Here is a 26,910-nt window from a genome sequence, read left to right on the forward strand (position 1 = left end):
TTCCTATGAAAAGCTAAGATATAATACCACACATACCTACTCACCTACAACTTGGGTTGTCCATGAGTGCTAGAACCAACATGATGATGTTTCCTTTCACCCTGACAAGAGGAGCCAAGGAGAATTACTTGAAAGGGATGTGATGGAGAAACCAAGCTAGTTTCCAATTAACTGGGTTGGAACTGAGCCCTCCCTTTTAGCTAGAGCTTTGAGAAATCAGAAACTGCAGAGTCCTTGATTAACCGAAAGTTAAATGGTAATTGTTGAGGTGGATTATGGAAGTACGGATATGTGCCAGTGTGTAACCCTTTACTCATTTGAGATTGTCAATTTCCAGACATACCTAATCCCATTTTCAACATTATAACACAAATTTGTTAGGACCTTGCTCTCCAAATAAGGTATTTTACTTTTTTTTTCATGTGAGATTCACGATTCTCACATGAAAGCATCTGCTCTATTATGTCCCAAAAGAATTTCAGGTTCTTTAGCTGAAAGGAACCCTTCCCAGTAGGGCCTGTGAGTAACTGGAGGCACCTGTTAACCTTGTGAATTCTCATTACATGAAAGTGGACCAGCCATCGTCATTCTCCAGCATGAAGATTCCAAGTTACAATGATACATGTTTTTGAAACATTACTCTTGGAAAGCCCTTCTTTTCAAAATCAGGGTTTTTTTTGTTTTCTGGTTTGTTTTGTTTTATTTTTTACAAGATTTTATTTATTTGACAGAGAGATCACAAGTAGGCAGAGAGGCAGACAGAGAGGGAGAGGGAGAAGCAGGCTCCCTGCTGAGCAGAGAGCCTAGTGCGGCACTCGATCCCAGAACCCTGAGACCATGACCTGAGCCGAAGGCAGAGGCTTAACCCACTGAGCCACCCAGGTGGCCCTTGTTTTGTTTTGTAAGTAAAGTTTATCCAGAATGGCCAAGCTGGATAGGCTTCCTCTTTATTAACATTACAGTTTTCAAGGAAGAGTTTTTCCAGGAGGACCTGAAAACAACCAGGTCAGAAAAAAAGGGTTTTATTCAACTTTACCTCACCTTGGTATAACCGAAACAAATGATCCTATGGACGATTAAGAGTTTAGGTTGGGAAAATTGCCATCAACATTTAAACTCATATAGACATGCCGTTTTGCCCTGTCTAGAGCAACTCGACGTTCCTGTGAGAGATAGGCCTTAGGTTATGTTACGCCAACATCCCACCTGGGAAAACAGACATAAGCCAGAGCAAAAGTATGTCTAGGTGGAAGGAATCATCTGGTGAGAAGGACTGAGCCAGGAGTTCCTCGTCCACCTTTTGAACCAATCCAGCATTGTAGGGAGAAAAAAAATCAGCACCCATTGCAAGAGCTGGATCTACAATGTCAGGTGCAGCCACATGATTAACATTTGGTCTGCCCCTGCTAATCCAGTCAGGGTACAGAAATCAGCTTTGATGAACCACTCACCAGAAAGCACAGAACTTCATTTTCTTTCTTAGTGGCACAAGGTCATGATTCAGGATGATCTACTACGTTATTATAGATTCTGGATATCTGGGGATTTCTTGTCCTTTAAATTTTTTGGAAATATTTAATTTATAACCATGCCATGCATTTTAACATTGTATTGTGCATTTTATTCTTTTTTTTAATTTTTTTTTAAGATTTTATTTATTTATTTGACAGAGAGAGATCACAGTAGACAGAGAGGCAGGCAGAGAGAGAGAGAGGGAAGCAGGCTCCCTGCTGAGCAGAGAGCCCTATGTGGGACTCGATCCCAGGACCCTGAGATCATGACCCGAGCCGAAGGCAGCGGCTTAACCCACTGAGCCACCCAAGCACCCCGTATTGTGCATTTTAAAAATGAAAATTCTATCTTGTATTTTTGCTGCCATTATAGAGGGGAGTGCTTAGAGGTTGGTATTTCGCCATCTGTCTGTGTTTTGTTTGGGGTAGGGGAAAGAGGCCAAGGAAGCTGCAGACATTTCCTGTGTGTGTTGTGGGGGCACTGGTGGCTGAAGGGGTGGGCTTTCCACAGTTGCTCTTAGGGCAGAGCACTGCTGTATTCAACTGCACCTGTACCCAGAGGCCCTTATTGTCCCAATATTGCCACTGCTGGGCTTGCTGATGTGACTACTGGCTGGAGAAGTGAGCTCCTAATTCTAATCCCAGTTCCTCTCTTGACAGTCCTCTTTCAGCCTGGGGAAAGACCTCTTTGTGTCTCGCTTCCAGCCTCAGTAAAGTAGAACATCTTCACTAATTAATTAATGATTGCAGAGGGCTTGGAAATTTCCAAGGACTAAATAATTGCCAAGGGAGAACTATTCGGGTTTTTCACTGGCTTTCATTTATTTCCAGTTGTTTCAATCACTGATGGAAAACGGACCTTCCTATCTTAAAACAATGATCTTTTGTTACGTTGAGAAGTTTGGAGGAATTTGATGTTGGACCCATTAAGGAAAAAGTGGTGGTTGTTATTAAGTGAAAGAATGAAATCTCTCCTATATTTGAGATGAGCTGCTTTGATTTCCCTGCAATATAAAAGAAGAGGGGAAAGAGAAGGAGAGGAGAGACAAGAAGAAAAAAATAAAGAACGGAAGGAGGCAGTATGAGAACCTATAAAGTGTGGGGGATCGTGATTATATTTATGTTCCCATAATGTGCTGAGCAGTGAATTTGCATGCTACAGTAGACCATAATGTGTTTCCTGGACCATCTGAGCTGAGTTCCTTGAAAAATATTGTTATAAGCAAGTTTTCATAAGAGAAATATTCCTTTCCCACTGGAAATCCTCTTAAAGACACAGTGGAATCTTTTCTTTTGGCTCTTTTCTAAAAGCTCCTATTGGCTAGCTGCCCTCAGTTCACGAGACTCTTGTCCTGTGCATTATCTGCCCACGCCCATGAGGTGTCATGTGCCTTTTCTCCAATATTCAGATAAGGTGAGTCAGGCTGAAAGCACCAGAGCCAGGACCTGGAGGCCAGTCATCGCTCTTGAGTGCACAACAACCCAGGGGCAGGTCAGCTTTAATACCCACTTCTTGTCCTGAACCTAATCTGTCTTAGCCTCCATTTGATTAAAGAAAAATGGTATTTGCCTCACAGTGTGTGAGAAGTACTGATGCTATGCATCCCAGGGAAACTTGGAAGGAGAGGTAGGCTCCTACTGGAGTGGGGGATTTTGTTAAATTCTAAAATCATTTGCTGTTAACATCTTCTTGAAAATCTCTTCATGATGGTGAGAGTGTGGAGATCAGCAAACTATACTTTTCAATAAATCCGACACAAAGTTGTTTTTGTTTTGTTTTGTTTTGTTTATGTTTTGTTTTTTTGTTTTGTTTAGTTTTTGTTTTTGTTCTTAATCCAGAGTTAGGACAGATCACTGCTCTGCATTTAGCTTTTGAATCTGGGGCATATTTAATGGTATAGAGAAGAGAGTGAAGGCAGTGGACTTTTAGGGTCCATGTTAAAGGGTCCTAAGATCTATAATTTTGTTACGATTCAGAAAATCCTAGAGAAGGTTGTTATGGTGGTATTTCACACATTCAAATAGTATCAAAATGTGGAACAAACTTTCCCTGTGGAAAAGAGATGGATATCCGTATTGGGTGAACTGCAAGCAAATGGCAGGACTTTGGAGAAAGCTTTCCTTTATGGTAAATCGTGTACTAAATAGCTCTCAATTCCAGGATCAGAGGAACAAAAAAAGAAGAGATGGTTAGGGTGGGAGATGAGCAGATGCAGAGAGATGGATGCCTTGGGCCAGGTGCTAATACCTGGGTACATACAGAGGTGAAGATGAAGAGGTTGCTTGATGAGACACTGAGAGAACATTAGTAATCCCCCCTTTGTACAGGGTTTTTCAGTTTCCAAAGTACGTTGTTGACCCCACAGAGGCCACAGGGTTCAAAAACTCAGGATTGAGAGTTACTCTCTGTAGATCATATATCAGATTCATGGGAGAACCACGGTTTTGATGTGGGTCTTCTGAATATTGTCATCATGTTTTCCCCCTAGTTAGCCCAGCATGTTGTCATGCTTTGGTGTTTGGATGGTGGGAAGCACCACGTCGGCAGCACCAACCCCTGGCCGTGGCTCCCCCGTGGCCCTACTTGCTGGCAGACATGAAAGCGGGCTCAGGCATTTGTGGTGCGGTGCCATGAGATCAACAAATAGAGGGGAAGAACCCTGTTCATCCCTGCAGGACATCCACCCTGGGGCTTGACTTCTGCTTCCCTATCACCGGTGTACAACTTCCCCTGTTGTTTTTACCTCACAATGTCTAAAATCTGGTTTCTTATCTAAATCCCCTTGGTACTGGCCTAGTTCTGGTGTTTAATGTTTCACCTGAGTTATGGAAATGGCGTCTTAATGGGTATCTCCACCTCTAGTCTCTGCCCATACCCGTCCATCCCATGTATGTGAGCAGATGAATCTTTCTACCTTACAGTTCTGCCTTTGTCAATAACTGCCTTTAAAAAACAAAAAACAAACAAAAACTCAAAAAAACCTTCAAAAATTCCCAGCCAGTTATGGAATGAACTGAAACCACAGCCTGGATTTCCAGACTCATCTCCCCCTTGAAGCCTCCCAACTTCCAGCTGAGTGCTTCTCTTTCTAGTTATTTCTCATCTTTGTAGCTTTCCTCATGGAACACCTTCCTGCAAGGCTTTCTTAGACCTTCCCCCAAATAAATTAAAGAGCCGGACATCTAATGTGACTTAGGAAGACCAAGCTAATGGGTTAATCTCTCTTATGATGTCTTCTCTTTGTAAGATCAAGTTGTACATTATTTCATCCTTTCCTTTGGAAGTTTCCACACTCTTCCTGAACTAGAGTCATGTGTACTGATCTTCTGCAAGCCTCTGCCCCAGCATATACTGGACTCTATGATTTAGGGGGTGAAGACGGTATCTGAATGACCCTGTCTCCTCCAGAGTAACTAACACAGTATGTAACACATTCTTGTATAATAAAGATGCTTGAAGAAACTCCCCACATCCTACTGAAATACAGAGAAAACCCTGCTTTAAAACTTACAGGGTTATTCAGCAAAATGCCAAAATCCAAACCTACTGCACCAAGTCATATTAGGTGACCTCAGGAACACAAGCACTGTCACATCAGCAACTCAATATCCAAAGGAGTTAGCTAATATCTCACAGTCACCACCATGCTAACATTTTACATTCCTTCTGGAATATGTGTGTGTGTACATGTATGCTGTTACGTACACAGTCTTTTTTCTTTCCCCACTTGCCACAGGTCCATGGAACTTGTTGATTCATATTCTTTCATCAACCTTTGGAGGTTTGATTTACATTCAGTAAAATGTGTCTATTTTAAATGCATGTGACAGTGAACCTTTGACATACATATGTACCTGTGTAACCCCCACCACAATCTTGAGAATATTTCAGCTACCCCAGAAATCCCCATCATTCCCTGCTGCATTCAGTCCCTTTTACCCTCAGCCCTAGGCAACTGGTCTGTGTTCCAACATAGGTTACATTTCTCCTTTCCAGAATTCCGTATAAATGGAATCACACCATAGTATACACGCCTGCGTCAGAGCTGCTTTTACTCACTATATATATATATATATATATATATATATATATATATATATATATTTGAGTTCCATTTATGTTGTTGTGCATATCAGTAGTCATTCATTTTAATTGCTAGGCAGTGTTCCATTGTATGGGTACACTGCATTTTCCTTAGCCATTAACTACTTTGGGCACATTTTTTTTTTTAAGATTTTATTTTTATTTATTTGACAGAGAGAGAGATCATAAGCAGGCAGAGAGGCAGGCAGAGAGAGAGGGGGAAGCAGGCTTCCCGAGGAGCAGAGAGCCCAATGCAGGACTCAATCCCAGGACCCTAAGATCATGACCTGAGCCGAAGGCAGAGGCTTAACCCACTGAGCCACCCAGGCGCCCCTTTGGGCACACTTTTAATTGCATTTTGAACTATGAGTAAGGCTACTGTGAACATCCATCTGCCAGTTTTTGTATGGACATAGTTTTTATTTCTCTTGTGAAATACCCAACAGGAGCATTTCTGAGACGTATGGTTAATCATTTAACTGCTTAAGAAACTAACAGACTTTTCCTAAATGCACCATTTTACATTCTCACTGGCATTGTATGAGAGGTCCAGCTGGTCCTCAGTCTTGGCAACTCTTAGTCTTGCTATTGTCAGTCTTCTTAATTTTAGCTATTTTCATACTTTATAGATGCATCTGATTATGGTTTATATTTATTTCCCTTTTTTTTTTAATTTTTTATTTTTTATAAACATATATTTTTATCCCCAGGGGTACAGGTCTGTGAATCACCAGGTTTACATACTTCACAGCACTCACCAAAGCACATACCCTCCCCAATGTCCATAATCCCACCCCCTTCCCCCAAACCCCCTCCCCCCAGCAACCCTCAGTTTGTTTTGTGAGATTAAGAGTCACTTATGGTTTGTCTCCCTCCCAATCCCATCTTGTTTCATTTATTCTTCTCCTACCCACTTAAGCCTCCATGTTGCATCACCACTTCCTCATATCAGGGAGATCATATGATAGTTGTCTTTCTCTGCTTGACTTATTTCGCTAAGCATGATACGCTCTAGTTCCATCCATGTTGTTGCAAATGGCAAGATTTCATTTCTTTTGATGGCTGCATAGTATTCCATTGTGTATATATACCACATCTTCTTGATCCATTCATCTGTTGATGGACATCTAGGTTCTTTCCATAGTTTGGCTATTGTGGACATTGCTGCTATAAACATTCGGGTGCATGTGCCCCTTTGGATCACTATATTTGTATCTTTAGGGTAAATACCCAATAGTATTTATTTCCCTTTTGACTAATGATGTGGGATGTCTATTATTTATGCACTTCTTGGCCATCATTTGTTTTCTTTTGAGAAGTGTCATCAAATTCTTGGCCCATTTTTTATTTTATTTTTTATTTTTTAAATTTTATATTATTTTTTTTCAGTGTTCCAAGATTCATTGGTTATGTACCACACCCAGTGCTCCATGCATTATGTGCCCTCCTTAATACCCACCACCAGGCTCACCCATCCCCCCACACCCCCTCCTCTCCAAAACCCTTTGTTTGTTTCTCAGAGTCCACAGTCTCCAATGGTTTCTCTCCCCTTCCAATTTCCCCCAACTCACTTCTCCTTTCCTTCTCCCAGTGTTATCCATATTACTCCTTATGCTCCAGTGGTAAGTGAAACCATATGATAATCGACTCTGCCTGCTTGATTTATTTCACTCAGAATTATCTCCTCCAGTCCCATCCATGTTGATACAAAAGTTGGGTATTCATCCTTTCTGATGGAGGCATAATACTCCATTGTATATATGGACCATATCTTCTTTATCCAGTCATCTGTTGAAGGGCATCTTGGCTCTTTCCACAGTTTGGCGACTGTGGCCATTGCTACATGGGATACAGCTGGGTTACAGATGGCCCTTCTTTTCACTACATCAGTATCTTTAGGGTGAATACCCAGTAGTGCAATTGCAGGGTCATAGGGTAGCTCTATTTTTAATTTCATAAGGAATTTCCACACTGTTTTCCAAAGTGGCTGCACCAACTTGCATTCCCACCAACAGTGTAAGAGGGTTCCCCTTTCTCCACATCCTCTCCAACACTTTTTGTTTATTGTCTTGTTGATTTTGGCCATTCTAACTGGTGTAAGGTGGTATCTCAATGTGGTTTTGATTTGAATCTCCCTGATGGCTAATGATGATCAATATTTCTTCATGTGTCTGTTAGCCTTTGTATGTCTTCTTTGGAGAAGTATCTGTTCCTGTCTTCTGCCCATTTTTTGACATGATTATCTGTTTTGTGTGTGTTGAATTTGGTCCATTTTTTAACTGAATCGTTGATTCTTACTGAGAGTGGTAAGGGTGCCTTGTATATTCTGAGTCAGGGTCTTTAGGTATATTCATTTCAAGTATTCCTTCCTGGTCTGTGACTTAACTTTTCTTTTCCTTTGAGATGAGCTGCTTCATTTTCTGAACAGGAGTTTTTAATTTTGATCAAGTTCAGTTTATCACTTTTATCCTTTTATAGTTTATACTTTTTTTCCTTAGATATTTTTGCTTCCCTGTGGTCACAAAGATTGTATTCTTGCATTTTTAAAAGATATTTACTGGTAAATTTAGCGCTATAATTACCTAGGCACATTTGACAAAAATCAGTTGGCCGTATATGTGAAGATCTATGTGGACTCTGTCTTCAATTCCAATAATTTATATATGCCAATGCCATACTACCTTTATCACTGACTTTAATAGTAGATTTTAGAATCAGGCCGTACAAATTTTCCATCTTCGTTCTTTCAAAAGTGTTTTGATTATTCTTAGTCTTTTCAATTTCCATATAAATTTTAACATCATCCTATCAGTTTCCACAAGTAGCCTGCTGTGATTTTGATTCATATTTTGTTGAATCTATAAGTCAATTTGAAAAGAGTTTATATTGTAGCAGTGTTGCCTTCCAACCCATGAACATGGTATATCTTTCATTTGATTTTGATTTTTATTAATTTCTCTCAACACTGTATTATAGTTTTACACATGTTCTGTTAAGTTATCCCTAAGCATCTCACATTTTGAATGCTATTGTAAATGGTATTTTTTAAAAAAGTTTCAATTTGTAGTTGTTGGCTGTTATATAGTTTTTTTTAATTGACCTTGTATCATATGACATTGTTAAATTTAACAGTTTTATGAGCTTGTTTAAGACTCTTTCGGCTTTTCTACCTGATCAGTTTATCAGCAAATAGTTGTCAATTCACTTCTTTATTTCCTTTGTGGATAAGAGTCTAGCCATCAAATTCTTACATTTGGAAGATATGCCTTTTTGGTTGAAGAAAAGGTTTTTCACAAAATTGAAGAATGTAAATTGGAAAAAATAATAAATCTTTAACATTTCCTTCTCTAGAGTAGCCTACTGAAACTGTCAGACATAGAAGTCATCTTCAGAACTATTAGATCATAATTCCTTAAACTTAGAGATAAGAAAACTGAGGCCTGAAGTGTTACTGTGATTTGAAGAGTTAGTTATATAACTAGTAGGTCGCACATATCAATAAAACTGGTTTTTTTATACCACAGTTCCTCTGCATTGGCTCAAAACATATGAGATCAGGAGTATAAAGGAGCTTTAAAAGGTGTGATAGTCATTGCCAAAATGAGCTTACACCTACCCTTAGACTCCCCATCAGTTTTATACGTTCTCTAATCACAGAAAATTGCTATCTTCTCGGTGTTCTTTGTTCTGTCTCATACATAGTTGTTCCTCCTGTGAAAAGACTTGTTCTTAGGGTCTGTATGATTTTTTTACTCAGTCCATGATTTCATCTTCCCCTAACTCTAAAATTTATCATCAGAATGGATGTCCTCATACACTAAGAAATGTCTGTGAATATTATTCATTTTGCTAATCCTATTTCTTCAGGGTTTTAGATGTTTAGAAATATTCCAGGTCCCTAATCTTTGTAGAAAATTAAGTAAATCACTTTAAACAAATGATTCTAACAATATGTAATTTTTTACATTTATAGAGCTCAGAGAACTCACTTCAATTTACCATTGTTTTGTCTTTGTTCTATTTCATTCCTATAGTGAAAGAACTACCCAACTAAATGATAATGTCCCTCTAGAATTTTTTTACCCCCCGAATGGCCAGCTGCAAACACTCATGCTGTCCTGTCTCAGAAGAAAGACTATGGTTGTCTTCCCCAGCAAACAAAGAAGCTTGCTCATTATTGGTGTATAATGATTAGTGGTGAATATACATACTTTTTAAAGATTTTACACACACAGTATTAGGAAATGTTCCCATAGTGAAAGTCAAATAGTTGACTTTCTAAAAGTGCCAATGCCAAGTAATAATGATTTACTTGTTATTTTAGCTTTTTGATTTAGGAATATGGAAAACTCAACTTTTAGATACACTCTTGGCAAAGAATATGGTGTTTGCTCTATTTTATCCTTAGAACTCAGTGAATGTTCTTCAGAAAATAAATTTGATTAACCTCAGAAGGTTACTTACTTACAATATTATTTTGAAATACATAAATAACAACATGTAATATTTTTATAACCCCATATAGAATTTTACCAAACAATTTCATATATGTGGAAAATTCTTTATCATGTCCAGGGGCAACTTGTCTGGTATCCCATTAATACCAAATGTCATAGATAGGGTGAGAAATGGGTCTTCTGACTGCTAGCCCAGAATTCTGCCATTCCATAGCACTTGCCTCCATTTAGCTCATAGTAGTTATTCAAATATCAAATATCCCTTGGCTCCAGAGGTCTGGAGAATACAACTTTAGAGTTGTGTTTCTGAGATATAACATACATTTAGCATTATTTGAACCCCCAAATTCAGTCAATACTATATTATCAAGATTTAAGCAGTTGAAACTATACACTAATCTAAGTTCAAGATAAAAGATACCCTTTTATTCAGTCTTCATAAGTATTTGGTGTATTTATATCTCTTCAACCGTAGACAATATATTTATTTTGGACATACCTTTAGGGATTATTGTGAAAATATAGACTAAGAGGGTATAAGAATGCTAGTCATATTCATTTGGGATCTGTTAGATATTACTTGTTTTTCCTGGTCTATACTTAACATCTTCAACAAAAATTTGGATAGCTACTATAAAAATATTCCCAATTTTTACCAGAGGAAATCCAGTTTTCAGTCCTGCTATCCATCCCATTCAAAAGACAAAAAGTATTAATTAAGCAAGCTCTATAGAAAATAACTGGTGCTAGCAATCCCTGCAGAGGGCAGGAAAATTTCTGGTGACTTGCAGAGAACTGGGAAAGAGTTTGAAAAGGCAAGCGGGGGAATATGGACCATAACCTAGCAAATGTAGCCCATGGGCTGAATCTCACATACCACCTGATTTTGTAGATCATGTTTTATTGAAATATAGCCATGCCCACTTATTTGTTACCTATGACTGCTTTCTGACTACAGCGGTAGAGTTGAGAGTTACAGTAGAGGATGTATGGTCTTCAAAGCCCAAAAGATTTACTGTATGTTACTTTACAGAAGAAGTTTACTGACATCTTATTAAAATATGGAAACACTTCACAAAATATAGATTCTCATGAAAATTTCTTGAATATTTCTCAACTATTCTTTCTTATACAGTAGATTGAGAATCTTGAGCTGGAGGTTGTTTCAATGGTCAGTGATAATTTGGGGGAAGGAAAGAATTAAAATCAAACCCAAAAATCCTACTACTTGGCAGAATGGATTCTGTATCCCTCCTGGTAAACTTCTACTGAGCCTTCAGAATCTGTCAATATTAAATCTTAGGGAAGCTTGACCATTCATTCACCCAATCTCCTACACATTATTGTCATTCCTCTGAATTTTCTCATAACATTTTTCTTGTTCTTTTACCATAACATACATATTAGTAGATATCTTAAGTATATCATAACTTTGGGGTTCCTGGGTGGCTTGCTTAACTGGCTGACTCTTGATTTTGGCTCAGGTCCTGATCTTGGGGTGCTGGGATCCAGCCCTATGTCCAGCTCTGTGCTAGGGGGGCAGTCTGCTTGCGAATTCTCTCCCTCTCCCTCTTCCCTTCTCCTTACTCCCAGGATCTCTCTTTCTTTCTCTAAAATACATAAATAAGTCAGTAAATAATAACTTTATTGGAATAGAATTCACGTAGTAGAATTAACCCACTTAAAATGTATAGTTTAATCCATTGTTTTTAGTATATTCATGAAGTTGTGTGACCATCACCACAATCTCTCACCCTAGAAAGTTTAAAACTCATACTTACTAATTCCCACTTCCTATTTTCCTCAAATCCTCCAGACTTAGGTAGCTATTAATACTTTCTGTATGTATAGATTTGCCACTTCTGGACGTTTGGATTCAAACAATATATAGTCGTTGGTGACTGGATTCCTAGCATAATGTTTCCAAGTTCCATTCATGTTGAGGTACATCTGAGTACTTCATTCCTTGTTATTGCTGAATACCATGCCATCGTACAGACATACATCCAATTTATCCTTTCACCAGTTGAGGGACACTTTTTGGAGTCTGTTTTTCTTGGCTCTTATGAGTATTTGAGTTCAAGTTTTTTGTTTGTTTGTTTGTTTGTTTGTTTTTGTTTGTCAGAGAGAGAGCACATAAGCAGAGGGAGCAGCAGGCAAAGGGAGAAGCAGGCTCCGCACCGAGCCAAGGAGCCTAATGAGAGACCTAACCCCAGGCGCCTGAGACCATGACCTGAGGCCAAGGCAGACACTTAACTGACTGAGTCACCCAGGCATCCCTGAGTACAAGTTTTTTAACTGTACATATGTTTTCAGTTCTGTTAGGTATATAGGTCGTGTTGTAATTTCCTAGGTTATATGGTAACTTCATGTTTCACCTTCTATGAAGCTTGGACTGCTTGGACTGCTTGCCAAAGGGATTATACCATCTTGGTTTCCCACAAGCAGCTCATTAGCATTCTGATTTTTCCATCTCTGCATCCCATTGGATTTTAATGACACTATATGTCTGTCTCTTCAAGTATACATTTCTGTTCTTCAAGGGTGTGATTCAGGTCTACTGGGGTTTTGTTTCTTATATTCCAAAGATTGTACAGTGCCTGTAACAGGAACTTACGAATTCATGAGTCAGTCAATAAGTGAAAGAACTTGAGTTACTGACTTGATATGGCTTTGCATACAGTTCCTATTACTGAGAGTTGTTAATGTGGTTCTTTTTGAATATGTGTGTTCTTACTGATGTTCTTTTTTTTTTTTTTTTTTTTTTTTTTTAATTCTAGCTGTGATCCCAGTCTCATGTAGGCTTTAGATCCTAGCTTGCATGGCCAGTAGATTACTCTTCATTTAGATGCACTCTCTTTCCATCACTGAGGCTAATTTCCCAGCCTGCATCATTGTAGTTTTTCTCTTGCTGTGGTCAACTTGAACTGCTCTTGTCTCTGTCCCTTACAGCACAGTGCTGTGTATAGTGAACTTTTTTTCATTATTGAGGGGATATCACCTCACCCAACCCTGTTTTTCCCACAGGTGGCTGTTAACCTTTTCAGTCCTGATGGTTCTGCTCTTCCAGGAGCTCAGGCCTAACACCCGAAGTTGTTTTGACTCTTCTTCATCACACAGCACATGCTTTCAAGGAGGCGATGAAATAATATCTCTTCTCACCACCTCTCCTGCCCTTTCCCTGGTGGAAGCCTGGTCCGGCCTTTCCTGAGTTATTACGTTGGCCACCTACTGCTCTGTCTTTTCCACTCTGGTCCCACTTTGGCCTGTTCCAACTTAGAGTGATTCTTGAAAATCGAATTATTTCACTTTCCTGCTCAAAACTCTTCAGCAGCTTGCCAGCTCCACACCTTCCCCTTGAGGGAAGCAGGCATGGTGCTTACAAGGCCCAACTCGTTTGTCCCCTGGTAACTCTCTGACTTCATCTACCCCACCAGCCTTCCCCCTGCTCCAGGCACACCCCATGCAGGCACACTCCTGTGTCAGGGTCCTTGTTTCACTGACCTTCTGCCTGGAATGCTTTTCTCCAGATCTCCACATAGCTTGCTCTCTTACCTCCTACAGGACTTTATTGAAACGTGCTACTTTGCTGAGGAAGCCTTCCCAGACTACCCTACCAAAAATACTTCCGCTGCCCTAAAATGCCCTTATCCACCTTTACTTTCCCCTGTAAATCACCGTCTAACCTAAACATTTTCATCATTTGTTCTTTATTTCCCTCCCCCTTGAAGGTGTCATAATAATACCAAAGACATTTGTCCTTTTTGTTCATTGCTATATAGTGACCATTGACTGACAAGCAATAAATCCTTGGAAAAGATGCCTTAACGAGTGAATGAGTAAATGCTGAGAACAGAATCATTCTGTCTGGTAACTTTTCATCCATATAGCTATTATGTGGGAAAGGTCACAAGTTCTGAGGGCCTCCAGTGTATGACACCCGCTTTATGTAGATTTCCCCAAACTCTATACCCCCCACTCCACCCAAGTCTCCTGGCCCTTCTTTCCACACCATGTGTTGTCTATTTTGATAATGTCTATGTAGTAGAAAGACTTTGGAGCTTGAAATCAGCTTTGAGATTGAGTTTCAAACCATAAGGAAAATTGTGTGTGATGACAGATGTGGAGGTACTTTTTGACTATAAAATTCCATACCTGTGTAAGAGATTATTTTAATATTTGGAAGGGCTTAAGCTATAGGAGGGGGATTAAACATCTTAAGTGACAGATGGTCCTATTAAATATTTTAAAGCTGTGTGGATTAATAGCTGCTAATATTGATTGAGCATTTATGCCAGGTACTGTGCTAAGTACTTTCTGTGAATTAACACACACAGTCTTCTCAGTAACACTAACAGTTTTAAAAAGTGCTATTCTAGTTTGCTGAGAAAAACTGAGTCTTAAAAAGATTAAGTAGTTCTCCCAACACAGAAACCTTCATGAATATGAACAGTTAGGTGTTTAAGCAGGAGAAATTGTTTTACTGTGTCACGTGGCTTTATTTGATCATTGGTTCTTTTATTGAAAACTATTCATTGCCCATTTTGTGGTGCTGGGATTAGAGTCAGGAACAGAATAAGATTGCTTTCCTCTTCAAACTTATATTCTATTTTTTTTTTTCAAAGGGTAGGGAACAAGACAGTTTAGGCAGGGATACTGGCTCAGTATAAAATAAAAAGAAGAATTTTAATACTGGGGTAGAGAGTGATTTAGGTAGCCAACTCAGGAAAGTCACTGAAGGAGTGACATTTGGGCTAAACCCTGAATAGTGTAGAGGGGTCAAGTCTTCTAAGATCTGGATGAAGAACATTCTAAGCCAAGGACAGCAAGGATGAGTCCTCCGACTTGGCATTGAGAAGAATAGAAAGCCAGGGTGCTGGAACGTAGTCTGTCGAAGAGAATGGAATACAGTGAGATGGGAGAGGTAAGCAGGGTCCAGATCTTATGGATCATGGAAAGGAGTTTGTCTTTATTCTAAGTGAAATGAAAATCCACTGGAGCATTTTTAGCAAGGGAGTGATAGGGCTTGGTGTTGTTTTAAGGTAATCCCAGGCACTGTGTAAGATCATAGTGGATGTAGGAGGCTTTCGTAGGCTCTGGCGCTTCTGTAGTTTTCCTAAACACTGTTGAGAAGGTGGGCTTATAAACTTTCTTATTTGAAAATACAAGAGCTTTTATATTAAGAAACATGAACGTATGGGCCACTTCATTAGTATGGAGTTTTTATCTCCAAATTCTATAGTTGTGTCCTAAGGCAGACTCCCAGCCTCCAGCCCCAGGGGCAGTGGTGGGGAGTGGGGTATGATTATTGAATGAGAAGTGAAAACAAAAGACACACCAGTCTCTCTCTCAAGTGTCAGAGAGAGAGAGGTTTATGCAAGCAATGGAATGCCATGCAGGCAGTAATGGGAGTCATAATAGTTCAAGATGTATGAGTTTGGGGGATGAACTAATATTGCATGTTCTAAGGAACTTCCAAACTTCAGATTTTACTGAGCCAAAAAAGACACAGTCTGACACCGCTACATTTTTCAGTTGCTCTGGAATAGTTAAAAACTGAAAACTCTAAAGTCAGGGACAGTGTAGTCATGGGAGGTGGGGATGGGGGGATGAAGGTATCACCTACTTCTGTTACAGAGGCAATGTCAGGAGGCTTGCAGGAACATTCTTTGAAGCAACCATGGATCCTTCTGGTGGTCTTCTCTGGTTTCCCTTCCTCATCCCTCCCTCTACCACTGTGACAATTTAACGATCAAGAGCAAATAATGACATCAGTTCTTCAAGACTTCCTATTCACACCAGGTGTTTCTCACCTTAACTGTGCTTCTTATCAACTCACTTTACCCTTTACAAGTTATCCCTTTGTCTTGAAATAACTTCTGCAATATTTTTCATGCTTCGTAATATTCTCGGTATAAATGGCCCAAAGTGTGTATCAGTAGAAACCTGCTTTCCCAGCAGTCGTACTGGGACATTTTAAGAGTCTTCCAAACTGCTTTCAAAATAACCCTGTCTGGACAGGCACATATATAGTTTAGCCACATTGTTTATTCCATGAGTACCACCAAGCATATATGAGTTATGTAGTAATATTTTAGGAAAAAAGCATTGATGAGATATGTAGGTCTTAATTATAATTAGTAATGCTAATGTATGGCTGCACAGACCTATTTTCTTAAAATTTTACTTTCAGTAAATAGCACATACCATCTAGATACCATTTTTCCTGATACCAAGGGACATACAAAAATCAGCTAAAACTTAGCTCATCCTCAAAGAGCTTAAAATCTAATGAGAAAGATCAGATATGTATTACTGGTGATATGGGTCTCTGACTATTCACTTCTTATTCATCAGGGTGAAGTATTATTTTAAAAAAATAGAGCTGATATCCCTACTCTTTTAGAGAATAGAGCATTTCCCCCATGGTCAGCCACACATGGACCAAGAGCCCTTGTGAAACAAAAATCGTAAAAGTGCTAAAAGAAAGCCCCTGGGAAAGTTCTAGTGGAGGTAGAAAGAGTGGATCAATTTTGCAAGGCTTCATGTAGTATATGACCCCTATTAGTCTTGAATCAGTGGAGATGGGGAGTGGGGAAAAGGAGACAAGATTAAATTGTGTAATCGCCAAGAACATCTAAAAGCTGGGGAATCAAAAGATCTTCCTTAACTTAGATTAATTTCAATATTAATTGAGTGCCTTTCTGATTCTCCACATTTATAGCCATCTGCCTCTAAAAATAAGATCAGTTTCAAAGCTGGCTCACTACTTATATCTTTGCATGTGATAGCATAAAGACAAGCATGCATAATGAAGACCCTAACATAACTTGATGTTACTGACCAAAGTTAGTAGGTAAGTAACACCTCTCCCAATGTTAAATATTTTGCAATAGTGAATTTTAATGACTTGGAGCCCATGTCCTCTTAGGAAGCAATTTTAAACCATTGGGAAATGTCTTGTTTAAAACACTATAGTGGTAAAATGTTCACACATTCTGAAGTTTTAAAACCTGCTCTTAAGTGTGAATGCTAGAAGTCACCCAAATTAAATCATTATTGCTTTACCCAATGCCTTTTTATGCTTTGGTTCATTTAGTCCTCTCAAAATGTATATGAAGAAAATACTATTAATATCTGTTTTTTTTTTTTTTTTTTACTGAGTGGGAAAGTAAGATACAGAAGGATTAAGTTACTTGCCCATGACCGTATGGCCCAAGGCCTTAACCATTAAACCACACTGTCTCCTTGTAAAGAGATATTTACAGAAATTTACACTGATGTTTAGCCATCCGGCTTTAAATCTTAAATCTAGTTCTCTTCTGATCTTGAACAGGTCCCATATGCCAAGCTGCTGACGATCCCTCTTCTAAAATAAGAATACTGGAGGTTATCTGCTAGGAAAGCTTCCTAATTATTTTTTTCAAATAGAGGACATTAGCTCATCTCTTCATCTTTCATCTGCTGGTCTGCCCTGCCAGGCATTTTTGAAGCAAGTGGCAGAATGAGGGGTGTGGTGGCTGGGCCATGGAATGGCACTAAGCAGAATGACTTCAGTCTCAGAGAAGAAAGTACTACTGAGCTCTGAGAGATGCAATACAAAAGCTCAGGACATCTCAGAGCCAATGTACTGCCTCAGCACAGTGCTCCAAGTGTGAAGAAGACTTGAAGCAAGACCGACAATGGCCAGTTTCTTAAGAGTGATATGATGTAACCCAAACATGTCTACTCTTTACCAAATGCCAGGAGTAACAGTGTTTCGTATATTTGCATGAATAATTTACAGCATCACCGAATGGCTGATACAAAGAAGTTAAGGGGAAAGAAAATGTTAAAATAAGCTGTAAAATCCAGCCCATTTATGTCTGAAGTTTAGAGTCAGTCAAACAAAACAGATTTTCCATACACCAACAGCATTTGCCATTGATTCAAAATAAGCCTGTTCTGAGAAAGGATTGATTAAATAAATAAATATCTAAAAATTGCCTGTCTTGAAACCTTTGGGAAGAACATTGAGTTGCATTCCTACAGGAGGAATGCCAAATGAGCAAGCCTAGGCCAGGTTTGTTTGGAAAGCCTTATTTGGAGAACCATGGAAGTGTGAACGTGATCACATGAGAAGCTGGGGACTGTTCAGCCTTCTGTGATTGTTCTATGAGTTCTAGTACCAGGCTATTAATAGGGAGTCAAGCACAAGTGTGCCGCTGCAGTTTTTTTTTTTTTTTAAACCTTCATGGATCATATTTACAAAGACGCATTTCTTTAGCAAGAGACTTTGTGGTAAGGGAGTCACTGGTTTCCATTTTATATCCTTTTGTTCCATGCTTATATCCAATGTTCCATGCTTATATCCAATATTCAATGTTAACTTTCCCTATTCAAAAATAGAAGCCTAGTTTTCCATTTTGAGGGTCAAATGATTGCAAAATCAAAAAGTTACTCCAGCATATTTGCTCAGTGGCTGGGGAGTTCATAGATCTTTAGATAGTCAGAGACCAAATAAACGTGTTACCTTTGCTTTTCTAAGAAGCCATCTTGCCCATTCACAAGAAATTAAGATCCAGAGAATGTCCAGTGCCTCAAGAGCAGAGGTAGGACTTTAAATCTGGGTGGTTGAGGATGGTTCTTTATCTATGTTGGTAGATGCTTTGTGATTACCTTTGATAAAATGACTGGGAATGTTTTCATCCAATATATTCCATATCAATTCTCTTTCTTTTCAAAAAAGAACTCAGATGGAAAGACAATGGACAATGAATAATTACCCTCTTTTATAGATGATGATAAAATTGTAGAGAAGTCAGTCACTTCCTCAATTTTGCACGCTACATAAATCATAGAATCCTCATTCCTTGTCTATAAAACCCATAGCATGAAACAGGTGGAACTAAAAGAAATTGCACTTCGCAACTTTTCTGTTTGCAGAATGCCCCTTTCTGTGGCTTAACATTTAGATAGAAAAATAAGAAATGTGCTAAAGAAGACACTGAGTAAAAGGCTTGGGCTGATGATATCTAGTGATATCTATCCTTCAGTATTCTGAGAAGAGTGTGCTGATAGTGATTCTTTTTTTTTTTTTTTAAGATTATTTATTTATTTATTTGACAGAGATCACAAGTAGGAAGAGAGGCAGGCAGAGAGAGAGAGAGAAGGAAGCAGACTCCCTACTGAGCAGAGAGCCCGATGCGGGACTCGATCCCAGGACCCTGAGATCATGACCTGAGCCGAAGGCAGAGGCTTAACCCTCTGAGCCACCCAGGCGCCCTGATAGTGATTCTGTACATGATAAGGTTACACAAACCTCGGAAGCCAAATAAACATTTTGATTAAATGATTCAACTGTATTAAGCATGTGATAGGTGCTGCAGTATAATTGACTGTTCAAGATGGAAAGTGTTTATAAAGATGTATAAAAAGTAAGGATCTTTGCAAAATGGCATTGGCCTTAGTTGCTTTGGTTAATAGACCTCATAGTGAATCGTGAGATTATTCTGTGTTTGTGTGTGTTGAGATATATTCAAATTTTGTAGGACCTAAAGCTTTGGAGCTTATAACTTTGGGGTGACCTCTTTAAAAAATACAAAATTATCACCAGAAAATCATTGTAGTAGTAAGCTGCCATAATGAAGAACCAGAGGCTGGTGGCTTAAACAAAAGTGAATTTATTTTCTCACATGGCTGGAGGCTAGGACTTTGGGACCAAGGTGTGATTAGGGTTGTCTTCTTCTGAGACCTCTCTGCTTGGCTGGTAGCTGGTCTCCTCACGTTCTCACGTGGTCTTTCCTCTGCGTTGTTTGGTGTCCTGATCTGCTGTTCTCAAGGACATCAGTCATACTGAATGATGCCCAACCTACCAATCCCAATTTAATTTAACTGTCTCTTCAAAGGCCCTGTCCCCCAATACTGTCACATTCTGAGGTACTAGGGGTTAACACTTTAGCATATGACTTTTAGGGGGACATAACTTATCCCATAACAATTAGGTAAGAAATGAATATTTATTATAAATGAGAAAAGCAAATACAAACACTTTAAACTGATTTTTAAAAAGCTGTGAAATATAAAAACCACAAAATTCAGGAAAAAAGTGTCTTAATTAACAATTAATTAAAGGCTCCATGACTCTGTCTTATATCTTATGGCTATAAGTTCTCCGGTGACTTTCCCATGCAAACTAATTTTGTAGTGTTTTCTTTAGGAAGACTGGAAAGATAATTTCAGTCTTCTAGCATGGTTGATAGAAAGTTATTATTACTATTATGTCTGTATTATTAAAAGTTTGGAAAACTTCCTTTTATCTGCATGACTTATCAGTGATATTTTAAAACTTACGGTGATTGTCAAATTTGAGGAGACTACTATCCAGTTTCTTTTATTTGTCAGCTACTGGGAAAAATACCCGTGCTGTTACTGTAAGCTCATACTCTGACAAACTCTATGTTGTGAAATTCGTATCCACAAGGAAAAATCAAGGCCGTGGTGCCTTTATAATTGCTTCCAGGACATTGCTGAGCACATTCCTGGTAAGAGAAAGTAACACCTTTTGCATCATTGGGTACCCAGTAGCCCTCCCTGCGTGTGTACTTTTACACATCTGATGATTGGTAGAATGTTTGGCCGACAGCTTCTAGTTCCCCAGACTTCACACACTGCTTCACTCCTCCACCGGCATAATCTACCCACACACTGGGTGTTGTAGGAAACATTGATATCACGGGCTTTCTGGCTCCGTATCTCTGACTCCCAGAACTAGGAGAGCTAGTGGGCCAGGGGCATTTAGAGTTTTCCAGGAAGCCATTGCTGCAGGATTATACCTGGCAATGGCCTCTGTGCATACCATAGTGACTGCATGTTACGTAGATCTATGACACCATATTCAATGAAATGTGTCCTCCATAGAACTTGCTCTAACCAAACCCCAAATTTCCGCCACCATTCCACATGAGTGTGTGACAGACAACAATCAGAGTGGAAAGACACAGCAGTGAACACATTGCTTAGCCCCACCCCCCCACCTCCCGCCAGGCCATTAGAAGGGGTCAAAGCATGTGAGAGGCCCTAAAGTTTCCTTCCATGCCATTCCACACATATTTGAACATATTTCTTCTTCTCTGGGTACTTGCTTGGAGAGAGTTATTTCTTCTTTCCTTCCTCCTCTTCCTCAAACATTTATTTAGTGCATACTGTATCCCAGACATTGTGTTGGGAGGGAGAAGACACATAGATTAATGTGTATAACCAAAACTGTTAATGATAAAACCTACTGGGTAGCCAGGTGACTTAGCGGCATATTCAGCTGAGCAATTAGGGAAGGCTTTATGAGAAGGCGGCATTTGATCCGGCCTAAAGGATGTCGAGGATTGGAATTGGTGATTCTGAGGAGAGAGAAGGGTAGTCCAGAGGGATGATATTGTATGTGGCTGTGTCTCTACAAGACATCTTTTGTGTCTTCACATTTTAAGTTTTATTTGGTTACAAGGCCAAAACAAACTGAAGGAAATGCCTGATTTGGTGGCCACCTCAGTGCCTTTGAGAAATATCCACCAGGGTTTGATGGCTCTTTCAAGACTCAAGGTTCACTACATCTGATCACTTCTGTGTTCCAGAATCCCATAGATAATCTCTATGACAACATCTGAAGTAATTAAGCGAGTAGTTTTACCCACTTTGCCCGAAATAGACTTCATATAGCTAAGGTCTAGAGTCTTCGCTAAGACCTCATATTTTAAAACTACCGCCCATGGACAAATGGAGGTTATTCTTCGATGATATTTGATAGCAATGTTCATGCTCCACTTTTCACACAGTGTTGACTTGTTCCTTTTCTCTCTTGCTAGTCCTCCCCTCTGCCAAACTTAAGTATTGCTTTAAGCTATCTTTTTCCCCCCATTTCCCAGGTTGATGTGTCTCACCCATTGAAGACATTTTTAGGTGTGACCTTCTTCCTGAACTGTACTTGGCCTAGGAGAGAGGAATCTAGCACAGTGTCTTCATCTATATGCAGTCTGACACAGGTGTTTGGCCTAGCATCACCCTGTGTGACCCCATGACCGAACCAGTTGGGATGGCTCGATGTTCCGTCTTTGCACAATTCTGCCAAGTCATACAAATCTGTTGGTGGTTTCCGTCTTTTTGCCACAGGTACTTTGTCACCGACATACTAGGTGAGGAGCCGCTTGAGGGTAAGGAGCTGTGTAGTAAAACACACCATCTTGGTGACTGGTGGTTCACAGGTACCAACCAGCGTAAATAGAACTGAGCCAGGGCACCTCCCACTTCATTGCTGAAAGATTGTTCTTTGCACGGAGCCAGTGTTCAGTAACTGTTGTATTGTCGTGGCTTCCATGAGTGTTCTTAACTATAATTTGAGGAGTAAAGCTAATGAATCCATTGCTGACATAACAGGTCTTGTTGGACTTAATGGTGGCAGATAGCAGCCCTGTGAGCACTGTTAATATGACTCTCAGTTGGGAATAGCTGTCTATATACTGAGTTATTAGGAATAATAACAGGAAAAACTATATAAAGACTACTCTTCCACTAACAGTGAATGAACACACTTGTCTGAAACACATTTAAATCTCACATAATGTTGCTCCCTGTGGTAATTTTGTTCCACATAAGTTATTTTAATGACATGAAATATGAAAATTGGGTGGGTGAGGGGAATATGCCAATAAAAAGAATCAATCATTCTTCTGACAAACGGCAGGCGATACAGTCACAATATTTACAAGTAAAATGGCAGGGATATCACTGAAAAATAGATCTCTGCATCGTTCTATAAAGTGATTCTCCAAACTGTCATGGGTCCGTCTTTAACTGATGCCTCATCCCCATGTTATGTAATGTAATAGAGCACTCTTCCTTTTTACTCTTTTGCTTTTGGTGGTGAGAGTTCATTTGAAGGCTTTTAACTTTCCGATCTCATTTTTGTCTTTTGTTCCCGACATGGCTCATTCCGTCTGCCGTAGAACTATCAGATAAACTGCATAGCTTGCTTCGACCACAGCAGCACGACCCGCTTCAGTCAGCCTAGCGGTTCAGCACAAGATGCATTTTAAGGGGATCTGTACAAAAGGCTGAATGAAAATGTTCCACATAAAATGTAGTTACATAAACCTTAATAAAAGGAAAGTACCGGGAAGCACTTAGTGCCTCTGATTCTGGAACCAAAGCTTTCTTCTTTTTCATTCCTTTTCTCGGACATTCAGGGGACCAGGCTCGTGTTTTCTTGTCTGCACTAAACTTTAACATGGAGGGTGTGTAGAGAACATTTGGCTCAAGCCCCCATTCTTCTCTTCAGTTCTACAGAGATTTCTTGGGTGCTCACTGTGTGCCAGGCTCTGTGGTCGGTGTTACATATACCGAGATGGAGAGGAAGCCATCCCTGCTCGCAGAGATTTCAGTGGGATAAGAAATAGCTGAGGAAACTCAGGCAGAGGGCCATTTGCGCAAGACACTGTAGACAGAAGATAGAACTGGAACGGGAAGAAGGTCTCCCAGCCTGCCATTCTTTCAGTTCCGATTCCCCTCCACCCCTCCAACTCCCTAACCCAGGACACAGAGAATTAGAGCTGCACTGACGTAGTTCTTATTCTTGGTTAAAGCATGGGACTCTGTGTTGAAACCTGTGTTTGAAATGGGTGTTCTGTGTTTAATACTAATTCCATAGAATCCGGAAGTAGAAGGGGTCTCTCTAAGCTTTCTGAAGCCTCTGCTCTCACATTCAGGGTTGCCAGAAAGAGTCCTTTCTGTGATAATGGCTCTGGAGCAACAGTTGGGGCTATCTAGAAAGCTTGCAGGTACATTTAGACATACGCAGAGTTTGGATGTGATTCTCAGGCTCTTTTGTTTGAATTGTGGAGCATAAAACTCATGAGGCCATTTGTCCTCAACAGGTTATCAATGTAGTATGTTTAGTTCTAGACCCACCAGGACCCCCCCGATGTGGTGAGAACTGGCTTTGTCAGACCATTTGGACATGCTCAGACGGGACGTTCTGAACCATGTGAGAGCTGGACATTTGCGTATGATGGAAGTACAGACAGCACTTCTTGACTCCTTGGGGATCCCACTCCACATGTGTGGGGAATGGGAATTACCTCAATAAGTCAGCTTCCTATATACCATTTCTGATATATCAGAACCGAGCATCCAAGGCTCTAATTCCTGCTAATAATCCAAAGTTGACAAGACAAGTTGACTCTCTCCCTTTTACTCAGTTATGTTAAACAAGGAAATTGGACTACTTTCTATTTTGTAGAGGCCTAAAGAGCTTATGAAATGTGCATGCTTGATATTAACTCACGAATTCATTAAGGACCACTTGTCAGCAGAAGGCCACAGCAGTACCGATAGCAATGATTCAAATGACAAGGTAATCAATAGTCCTTTACTTCTTTTAGCCAAACTCCAGGTTTCTATCTCATCCCCTTCCTGTTTCCAGCACCTGCCATTTTTCTGAGAACCTAGCAAGCACATGGTAAAGTTCTATTAGATGACTACAGTGAAATGAAGTAATTGTTATTGTGATATCATTACCTCCGTTTCGGAAACACAGCCTATATTAGACTATGTTGAGAAGCAGCTTGAAAGTGATGTTTTGGTTTTTTTTGTTTTGTTTTGTTTTGTTTTGTGTTTTGTTTGTTTGTTTGTTTTGGGGGGGGACGATATGCCTCCACCTGCCCCACCCAGTGTCTGGCCCAGATCTTTCAAATGAAAGTTGAATGGTATTATAAATTGAGAGCTAGATCCCTAATGGCATATCATGACAGTTACCTTAAAGGGTAAAAACCTAACCCATTCAATATGATGACTGCTTTTACAGCATAAATGATTTCCACAAGCCCACTTCTGGGCAGGACTCTCATTGCCAACATTCTCATTGACAAACATCGTGCTTTGCCTGATCAGTCAGAATGACAGTAACTGATAGCAAACAGGAGACAAAGCTATAACCTCTGCTCGGAGACCAGTCTTTGTGTCCATACCATGCCAGAGATGGTGGATAGCCAGAGATTTCTTTTCTCAACTGCCCGTTCCCACCCAAGAGTTATTGTCCGTGTGTGTTGCTCCTGGAAAAATACGATCTAATGCCATAATGTGCTCTTTTAGAAACAGGGAACATACTGTTAAAAATGATATGAGTGCATACTCTGTCTCATCCCAGTTTGTTCTAAATGAGTAATCTGAAGTTAGTTTTCTAAATGTCACCCATCTCCAGGGAGGAGGGTACATTTGCGGTGGATTTTTCTCAGTAGGTTAAATCTAAAGAAGTAATTAAGACTCCACATTTCTGATTTGTAGGAAACAGTATTATGCATTTCCCTTGGATAAGAATAAGTAGGGAGAATAAAGGAAGACTCTCAAATTGCAGTCTGTGTGACCTGTTTTTGAATAAACATCATCATATTCCACAGTCAATTATCTCCAAAGTACAGTGTGTTCTCTAGCCAGAGAGAGAGGGAGCGAGAGAGAGAGAGAGGCTGTCAGTGAGAAGTGGTTAGAGAAAAGGACACATGCATTGGAGTGTACATTAATCTATTGTCCTCTGAATAATTTTATACAATTTGGAAAGGGGTAATAGGGAGGATTATACATTATTTTTATGTGATTTCATAAATATCAAATTGCAGTCATCGGTGAAAGAGACAAGCATGACTAGGGAAACAAAATGAGGTATGTTATGTTCAGCACAGTAATAGGGCTCCTAATACCAAAGGAAAAACAAGTCATTAGTTTCAACCATTGAATGGAAGTGGTCTAATCGGAGCAGCGGGATAAGTATCCCATTTTATTATGGCTTGGTTACGTGTTTTGCAAGACTCTCCGGCTCTCCATTAAAATTATTTTCTACGGCAACACTGTGAGGGCTCAGAACCCAGGAGCATAACGATTATTTTTGTTTACACCATGCTGCTCTGCTTGGAGAGTAAATAGTATTTTGAGTTTTGTTTGTTCCTTTTATCCTTTTCCTTTCTCTTCACCTCTGAAAAGATCAAAATTATAGAGGAATATTTGTTGGAGAACGATCTTAAAAGAACCTTAGGTTTGATCAAAATAATGCTGGCCACAGTGAAGACAGGCACATTACCGTTACCTCTATAATCAGTTGGGGTTGTTTTGTTTTTCTTTTCCCCCTCTTTTTCCCTTTTTTGTTTTCATTTGAGGTAAAGCTGGCGGCAAAGGAAGGTTTCAGGGGGACGAAGTACAGACACAACACTTGTGTTAATTCACACCGGGACCGGGCAGCCTCCCACAATACCTGTGACATTTGGCTTGATCTGATAGAAACCTCTTTATTCCTTTCTGTGTGGCCCAGGATTTGAATCTGGAGGTCTTTGATCCTTTGCCTCTCCTCTGGCTGGCTGCTGGGTGGGGTGGCCCTCCTCATTCATTCTCCCAAGAAGGTCTATTACCATCAGCAGCAAACCGCATCCTCGCTTGGATAGCTGTTCCACTTGATAATTATTGGTGATACTGGCCTCTGCCCACTCTGACTTTATTCATAAGCCTCAAGTATTAAAACAACAAACAAACAAACAAAAAACTAACATCCCACTTTTGCAGGGAAGAGAACACCCCCCCCATGTTAGACACGGAGGCTTATGATAGAATACCCAACTGTGGCATCCCTTCCTTCTCATTGTGCCAACAAATCCTCACAAATTATTTATTTCCCATTTTAGACATTGGACAATGACTCAATGTGCCCTGGAAATATTATCGCTGTAGTAATTTTCTGGTGTGGCTCAGCTTAATGTTAGAGAAATGGGTAGTTATGAGTCCAGACACTACAAAGATGGAGCTAAATATTCTTCTAAAAATAGGGTGTTTGGTTAATGTTTCAGTCATC

The 26,910-nt window shown here is 39.7% G+C and overlaps 1 protein-coding gene across 33 annotated transcripts in view; it reads left to right on the forward strand.

Annotated features, from left to right (window-relative positions):
• Window positions 1–26,910, forward strand: part of LPP (LIM domain containing preferred translocation partner in lipoma) — a gene marked incomplete at its 3' end in the record, with an annotated part of 643,639 nt that overhangs the window by 404,396 nt on the left and 212,333 nt on the right. The gene's annotated exons all lie outside the window — the stretch shown is intronic.

The sequence above is a fragment of the Mustela nivalis genome (genome assembly GCF_964662115.1).
Source record: "Mustela nivalis genome assembly, chromosome: 1".
NCBI classification, from domain to species: Eukaryota; Metazoa; Chordata; class Mammalia; order Carnivora; family Mustelidae; genus Mustela; species Mustela nivalis.